This window comes from Sinocyclocheilus rhinocerous, unplaced genomic scaffold (assembly GCF_001515625.1).
Source record: "Sinocyclocheilus rhinocerous isolate Xijiao unplaced genomic scaffold, SAMN03320098_v1.1 scaffold4429, whole genome shotgun sequence".
Classification (NCBI taxonomy): Eukaryota; Metazoa; Chordata; class Actinopteri; order Cypriniformes; family Cyprinidae; genus Sinocyclocheilus; species Sinocyclocheilus rhinocerous.
Window position 1 is genome coordinate 187,605 of NW_015644004.1, and position 9,179 is coordinate 196,783.

Genomic DNA, 9,179 nt, shown 5'->3' on the forward strand with positions numbered 1-9,179 from the left:
GACTAGTTTTGAGTAGTAATTGGGCGGGTTTTGTAGCGAAAACCTGGCAACCCTGCACCAGACAGAGCTGTCGGCGATTCTTCCTATTGTAAAGTCATGCAGTGTGTAACCTCCTGTCGTCATTCCATCGTGCAGTGTGAACACAGCAACAACTGAATGCTACCCCAGATAGTCGTGCAGTGTGAACTCGGCATAAGTCTCGCCAGTAAGTTGAAAAACACATTCACTTAAGGAGGAAGGCTCTCGCAGCATCTAACGGGAGTTCAATACTCGCGGCCTCGGACGGGCATGCTTCGCCGGTAGTCGGACGGAAAGGCCAAGATTTGCTTGACCAGAAAGGCTCTTGTGGCGTTCGACGGGAGTTCAATACTCACGGCACGGACGGGTAAGCATCACCGGTAGTTGAAAGAACACATATTTACTCAACTGGGAAGGCTCATGCAGCATCTGACGGGAGTTCAATACTCACGGCATCAGACGGGTATGCTTCGCCGGTAGTCTGACGGAAAGGCAAGGTTTGCTCGACCGGGAGGCTCTTGCAGCATCTGATGGGAATTCAATACTCACGGCATCAGATGGGTGAGCCTCGCCAGTAGTCGATGGAGAAACATATTTGCTCCACCGGGAGCGCTCTTGCAGCATCTGTAAGGGAATCCAATGCTCAGAAAAATTTGAGTTGTCTAAAAGGGTAGATGCTATGAGGATTACTTTGTGTAATTGTTTGACAAATCCAATAAGCTGCTTCTGATAACACATCAGAAAATCTTGGTGCTGCTTTGCATCTGAAAGTTAAGCGCACAACAAAATAGAATTTTCCTGTGCCAACGTACCCCAAATAAGTGCCGTGAATCTGGATGGATAGGCATAGCTTTGAAAGCTGAGGTGATGTCGACTTTTGCCAGCCAAGTGCTAAGACCCGTGGTTTTATTATATTGATTGCATGATCAATATCCTACTATTGAGAGGGAATTCGTCAAGAGGAATCGAGGTGTTTATGCTTGAAAACAGGGAGTTACGTGGAGCTGACAGATCGATTAGAAGGCGTTTCTTACCCCAGAATTTTCCTAGTAGCCACTCCAATGGGCTAATGCGAAACTGATGAGGATTACTTTGCGTAACTGTTTGATGAATCCAATAAGCTGCTTCTGATTCCAATAAGCTGCTTCTGATAACACGTTGGAAAATCTTGGTGCTGCTTTGCATCTGAAAGTTAAGCGCACAACAAAATAGAATTTTCCTGTGCCAACGTACCCCAAATAAGTGCCGTGAATCTGGATGGATAGGCATAGCTTTGAAAGCTGAGGTGATGTCGACTTTTGCCAGCCAAGTGCTAAGACCCGTGGTTTTATTATATTGATTGCATGATCAATATCCTACTATTGAGAGGGAATTCGTCAAGAGGAATCGAGGTGAGTCTTGGAGAGAGGTGCCTAGCAATACTTACGTCACATGTGAATTAGGTTGCTAGTTGCACTTGTTCAATAATAAACTTATTTTCTCGAAACTCAATCTTTTTCATCCGTTTATCTGAGTGAAATGTGTAGTTTAAAATACAGGTAAAAATGCTAGCGAAAATTAATTAAGAAAATCTGAGTAATTTCTTTGTGTATTCTACGCAGTTTGTGTCATGGTTACAAAATTACATCAACATCCTTTTGTCACAACGTTGTTTAACAACTTTTAGCAACAAAACGATCTGCCTTTTAGCGACTTTACCTAAAAATTCATTTTCAACACGGCCTGTGTCGTTAGTGGAAGCGGCCTCGCGCTAGCGTCTGCTACGAGAGCTGGAGGCCCGGCTGCATACGACGCTGCGGCCGGAAGAGCCACGGTGAAAGGTTGAACCGAAGCGGGAAGCAAGTGAGGCTTTGCTGCGGTGAGATCTGGGGCGTGGCCCAGGCTCGTTGAAGGCCTGCCGCTGCGACCCAGCGCTTAAGGAGAGCCGGGTCCTGTGCGGGGGCGACGGTGAGCCGGGTCTTGTGCGGGGGCGATGGTGGTGTCGAGCGAGGCGAGTTCGGGGCCTTGCGAACTTTGCTCGAAATATTGGCCGCTCTGCTGGAGTAGATTTAGGAGTGAGGTTGGCTGATTGCTTTGAGACGAATAACTTAGATCGTACAGATCTGCTTTGTTTACCCTTCGCGAGGAATTTATGCAAAGATGCATAAATTCCTCAACAACGCCTCCTGCTGGCAGAGAATGAATTTGCATATACAGTATATGCCACCACAAAGAGTGCAAGTCTGTGGGAAACACTGAAGTGTATTTGTATGATAGCACTAACTGTAAAGTCACTCTAATGGGGTAATCAAAACAGCATTTTTACTCAATTATTCTGTGCTTTTTTTTATTATTTTCATTTTTAGTTTAATAAATTTAACTTCTGCTTTAAAAGCATTATTTTTGTTCTTAGATTGCAATGTAACAGTATTAGAATATAATGTGATTTTAACCCTTTTTTGCACATAATATATGCCTACATGGTTACATCCACTTTATTTATTTGTTTAATCCAAATACAAAATACCGAGATATATACCATATACCGCAAATCAGCCAAAAAATACAGAGATATGAATTTTTGCTCATATCGCCCAGCGGCATTTATTTTTAAGTCCTTTATCAATTAGGACATCTTCTCCAGGCTTCATAAACTTACTCTCCATCTTGCCGACAATGTTTGCTTGCTATTCTCCAACGTGACGTCTCCGCTCCAGCATCTGTTGCTGCTGGATCTCAACCACACTTTTTCCAAGACCCGCCCCATTCTACTTCTGATTGACTAGTAATGTTAGTTTGGTTTAGAGTAAAAGCTGTATTCCTTCCATACCATTGGTAGACGAACTCATGAACTTGAACGTGATATCAACAAGTTTTTTTTAAATGTAGGACTATCTTTCTTTTTTTTTCTGCAGCCAAATGACGTATTCCTTCCATACCATTGGTAGACGAGCTCATGAATTCGAACGTGATATCAACACATTTTTTTTAAGTGTAGGACTATCTTTCTTTTTTTTTCTGCAGCCAAACGACGTATTCCTTCGATACCATTGGTAGACGAACTCATGAACTCGAACGTGATATCAACAATTTTTTTCTAAATGTAGGACTATCTTTTTTTTTTTTCTGCAGCCAAACGACGCACGCCGGAGATCCGCCAGAAAACTTTTAAGCCCTGCAAATTTCAAAATGGCAAACAGGCGGTTCATCTGATCCTGGCAAAATTATATCCACAGATTCAATGGACCAAGGAATCCACAGACACCAAGATCATGATTTTCTGACTAACTGTTCAAAAGTTATTAGTAAAAAAAAATTCATATCTCATGATCCATATGTGGCGCTGTTGCCAAATTTGGCATTGACTCTCAGATTATGGTGTTGATAAAGCCTACCGAGTTTCGTTTCGATTCATCAAAGTTTGGCCGAGATACAGCCTCTGAACCAATTTTGGGTCGACATCATATTCACAACATAACCTTTTTTCTTTGCCAGTAGGTCATACAATTCTGTTCAGTCATTTCTGTGCGGCTCGGTCCAAAGATCACTTCTGCCAGTTTTCATAAGAATTTTACAAATTTGGAAGGAAGAGTTGTGAAAAAACAGAATACTGTACTTTTCAAAATGGCCACTACTGTAATGGGTGGTGTCTTAAAGTAAGCAATGGAATGTGTTCTGCATGAAGAGAGAGTTCAGATGAACTACATTTCATTTTTGTACAAGAGGTTCAAGAGTTATAACATTTTAATATTGAATTTTTTAACTGGTGGATGTGCTACAGAGTGGGTCTTAGAGACCCTAAAGTTGGTCAGATTACTATTCATGACCATCACTACAAGTTTGCCAAATTTCATAATTTTCCTATTTTCCCTTCATAGGGCTGCCATAGACTCCCATTGGGTAAGAAGAAGAAATATAGCTGCAAGCAGCGATGCGGGGCAAAGCCCCTAAAGGGGCTGTAGCGCATGCGGTGCAGAGCAGGAAGAGCAAAAATTTAAAGGGGTCATATGATGCAATTTCAAATTTTCCTTTCTCTTTGGAGTGTTACAAGCTCTTGGTGCATAAAGAAGATCTGTAAAGTTGCAAACACTAAAGTCTCAAAACCAAAGAGATATTCTTTATAAAAGTTAAGAGTTAACCACACCTACCTAAAACGGCTCGTTCTATGAAAAACAGCCAGTTCAAAATTACAGGTGAGAATTAACTTCGAATGAACAGAAGTTTGAATTAAAATGAACACAGCATGAATTTGTTTTTAATCCGAGAGAAATAAAGATTTGTACAATGCTGATCCAGATAATAAAGGAATCAAAAGGACACATTACACAAAGATGCTGAAGTTCAACTGAGAATTAATTCAAAATTTGTACATAAATGCACTGCGAGTCGCATTTAACATCTTCAGATGAGATCATTCTTGGAAAGGTACAATGCCTGCAACAGAACCAACTTCTGCATCATTTTTCGCCACAGTATATACACAATATTTACTAATCTTTTATCAATGCTTTTTTTTTTCCATTATCAATAAATGATTTAGATTTTTAGACCCCTTAATCTACCCACAAACCTAAACATGGCCATAATAGACCGAAATATACAGGGAAATTATCCCAGTCCACTCCGTGAAAACACACATTTCACATTCAGACAGTCGAGAGCCAATGAACGCTCAATTTAACTACTATAAAACCTGTTGAAGCAGCAATTTCTGAATTTGTAATGAGCGCCAGAGTTGCCAAGTCCACTTACAATACACAACTTTGGGATTTTTTTTTTTTTTTGTTAAGTCGCGTTAAAAAATCCTGGGTCACGGGTTGAGTTTTTTTGGGCTTACTTTAAAAAATATGGTTGCTTGTTAGGAAAATCTGACAAGCAACATTTCTTTACATTTATGGCGGATTTCTCCAATGCATTGACTGACACTCTGCTCACGGCTAATAGCCAATAATATTAGTGCTGCAGCGTAATTCGTCAAACATTCCACCCCGACCTCCCCCTCATTGGAGAAAATCACATTCATTGTGAAGGTGTGTGACGCTGTAATCCAAGCAATGATAGTAGAAGACGTAATGGACGAGCGTGATAACCTTTTTTAGGGTACATTTTTAATTTCTACAATGTTTTTGTATTGTATATTGTAAATGTAATTATCACAGGCTATAATAAAAAACAAGTAGGCCTATACTAATAATAACAGATACATCTGGTTTGAATATATCTTATTAGGGTATAATATATGGCTATGTTACAGCTCCCTCTTAAAGCTCTTTTCTTTTTCTAATTTTCCATCTCTCCAGTCCTATTCTGCTCACAGGCGATTGGAGACGAGTGGATAGTGTGTGCCCTCCTGCTTTGTTGCATTTTGCTGATTTTGTAAAATAACTTCTGTTTTTGCTTTTCAAACTGATTTTGCTTTTCCAATAAAAAAATGTTTTATTTGAATTTGTAGTCTCATTTATTGATCATAAATAATTGATAATAAATAATATTGATGATAATAAATAATCAAATAATATTGGGTTTGTTTTTGAAGCTGCGGTTGCTTATTTGTCTCGCAAAAGTTGGCAACAGTGATGAACGCATCAGCGCAGCATGTCGGAGAAAACGCCTTTTGTGTCCCACAGCAAACAAAGTAAATATTACATAAGTAATGGTTAAACGATTGCAGAAATGTTATTCATTTTAAGAGTTTAAGGTGTAGTCTTGTTTAACATTATGTATTCTTTGAAATGACTTGGCAGCAGAAATCACACAGAACTGAATGAAATGTTATCATTTCATAACAGTTAAATGAGTAAACTTCATTTAATAATTGCAATTGAAAACATAATGCCACTGATATGACAAATTAATACAAAATAATAAAAATGTTAGTGATGCGATTTTAATATTCATAAAGATTCATTTGTAAGTCTGTGAAGTTGTTCATACGTAAATCATTTACGTTTTAGGTGTTGTCTATACGTCAGTATTGTACGTTTCAGTGTCTCTGCAAACGTAAGTAAATGTATGTTTTGTAGAACCACATTTTACATCAAATAAATACGAATTCTCATGAGATCATGTTGGCATTTCAGACAACTCAAAAATTCAGATTTTTTTCCACCTCTTACTTGGATATAACGTCTAGAAAACTGCTTGAAGTTACACATCTGACCTGTTAACTCGGGGCAGATCAGTCAACCCCCGACATCAGCGAGACACGTCATTTTACGTCACTGCTTCCAACGATCATATTGTGGAGCTAACCTATGTCAAACTTAAAAACGTTAAGGTTATAAAATTATACTTTTATACTATATTTTTTTGCTTGTAGTCAACTGTTTTCAAAACGAACTGCACCACTTTGTTTATTCTTTTCTGTTTTTGTCATAATTAACAAAAAAAATAAATGAAACACTCTCATGTCATGGCGACATCATGTGGCCAACGTGTGCATGTGACATGTGATTAACTGGAACTCATTGAGGTTGGAAGTGGGACATTTTAACTCGAATGTTCCCACATCCGACCTCATCTCGAATGCCATTTAATTGCGAATAATCGCATTATTTTCCTGCGATTAATCGCATTATGCGCAAAATTCAATAATGAATTCAAAAGTGGTGTATTGCGCACTTTTATTTTAAAAGTACTGCTGTATGAACAAAAGTGCAATAACATTTTGTTTGCAAACACGCGTGCAGTGTAAATAAGGGGTTGCACCGTATCTACACCAGATGCGAAAGTTGTCGCGCCGCACCGCAACAGCTAAAGTCTGCCTACAAAGCGACCGTTGCAAATTATTTTAATTTTGTGTCAGTACATCATAGATAGAACAAGGCAGCAGTTTACTGTTGGGGATACGTGTTGTTGCGCCGTGCCACATCCAGTGTAGACAGCATCACTGATTATAATGTATTCTATAGTATTTTGACACAGTGTTAGACCCACCCCATATACATATATATATATATATATATAGTTTTGATTCAAGCTACAAAAGTCAGTCAGTGAAGGTTTGTTTGTTCTTTGATTTCCATCAATGACAGACTGCAGCAGGTTTCACTGTAAAAGCAGTAACTCATTTAAGACTCCGTTTGCAAGGTCACTCAGCAAAACTACTCATCTACTGATGTGCTGTCTGAAGCAGCTTTCTGTGCACAAATGTCGGATGCCTGTCATCACAGACAATGCGCCAGTACCGAATTAACTTCTCTTTTAATTTTTTTTTGGTGCCTGATAGCGTGTTTAAATAGGGTGTGTCTCAATCAGCTCCCTAGCTCGTGAATTAGTATATTGTGTACACAAATCCAGTCACTGGTAAGTTTCCTGGCTCACTGCACATTGGGACAGTAATATTCGCGATGGCGCCGACGCTGATGGCTGCCTCCGTGGCGTGCTCCGCAGTTATTTTTATGTTTTTGTTAGTTTGTCCTGTCTTAAGTTATATCCCTGCAATCAGTTTCACCAGAGACGAATTGCTGGACATTCGGAAGTACACACCACCCGATATTTCACCGGTTTTCGATTATTCTGATGTTTTGCTGGACATTGTAGTCAGGGGAGCTGTGGCGCTGATCAAGCGCTTCAGGACGCGCAGACGGGGGAAGAGAGCCGGCGCGCTCGTGAAGCTCAGGCAGCGCGGATTCAGGACGCCGTTGCCTAGCATCCATCTGGCGAACCTCCGCTCTCTACCCAACAAAACGGACGAACTCCTTCTGCTCTCCCGGACAAATAAGGATTTTTCAAACTCTGCTGCTCTGTGTTTCACAGAAACCTGGCTGAAAGACGCCATTCCGGACAGCGCGTTGAGTCTGCCGGGCTTTCAGCTGTTTAGAGCAGATCGCGACGCAGAATCAACGGGGAAATCGCGCGGCGGCGGGACATGCTTTTACATCAATTTTTTATTATCTGTGTTTTTTGTTCGGTCACTGTCATTCTGTTACACGGTGGAAGCTTCTGTGACGAAAACAAATTCCTCGTATGTGTAAACATACCTGGCAATAAAGCTCATTCTGATTCTGATTACTTAATTTCCGGGGACATGACTACGTACAACGTCAACAGACAACATAGTAGAATATCGTCACCGCTGGAATTAATCAACAACTGGCAGGACCAATCTCTTTTTGATATTTTTAATTCTCTTTAAACACATCGTTCTGTTACATGTTCTTACAACATTTCAGCCGAGTATTAGTTATAAATGTTAACTAGATGTGATCATTACTTGTCTAGCGATGTGTGTTTATGCTGAAATATACAAAAAAAAACAAAAAACGGCTGGTCTTTTCAAATCTTCTATCACGTGTCAGTATATTTATCATGTGGTTTATGTTTCGCGCTTCAGAAATGATGTAATTTCCGTAAGGGAGCATAGTGAGCACCGATGCTCCCTAGTTTTTGAGGTGCATTGTGGGATTTTTCAGGGAGTGAACGTTTCAGTGCATTGGAAGGATTTCGCGATCGAGCCCATAAAATAGCCACCTCTCTGATCAGTGCCCTGACTACTGAACTAGGGAGCTGATTGAAACGCACTACTGTAACGCTGTCCAATGGATTCCAGGAAAAACATGGATCCTGCAAATTTTTAATCGCGCAATTAATGCATTAATTTTGACAGCCCTAATTTAGACATGAAAAGCCTCAAACCCAAACACGTATGCTAGATTCTATACATATTAAACTACTGAAAGAGGTGTAACCTGTAATCTCAGAACCTCTTGTCAATATTTTTACCTCTTTGCTTTCTTTAGGAAACTTCACAAATACAGCTGCAATCAAAATTATTTAACCCCCATGACCTGCAAGATATTTGCTGCAGAGAACAAAGATTTATAAAAACAATTCAACAAAGGCATTGAGTGATTCTGAGAATGTAAAGTTGATGAATAATGGAAAAAAAATATCAAATAAGCTCTAAACATTCATGTACAAAATTACTTAACTCCCAAAAGTCTAATTTGGTGCAGAATCTTTTATTCTTTATAACCTCCAATAATCGCTGCTTGTAAGTGCTTAGCTTCGGTCACCTCACCTCTTTACTGCAAACTCATCCCATTCCTCGCCTGACAAAGCTTCTAGATCACGTATAAACTTTGGTTCACATTGCCAATGCTTTCAAATCCCACCAAATATTTTCAATGAGATTTAAATCTGGAGACTGAACTGGTCAACGAAGAACATCCTACAACAGA

The 9,179-nt window shown here is 39.7% G+C and overlaps 1 pseudogene; it reads right to left on the reverse strand.

The window, feature by feature from the left end:
- Window positions 1-642, reverse strand: part of LOC107757739 (uncharacterized) — a 1,565-nt pseudogene extending 923 nt beyond the window's left edge.
- Between the last annotated feature and the right edge of the window lie 8,537 nt (window positions 643-9,179).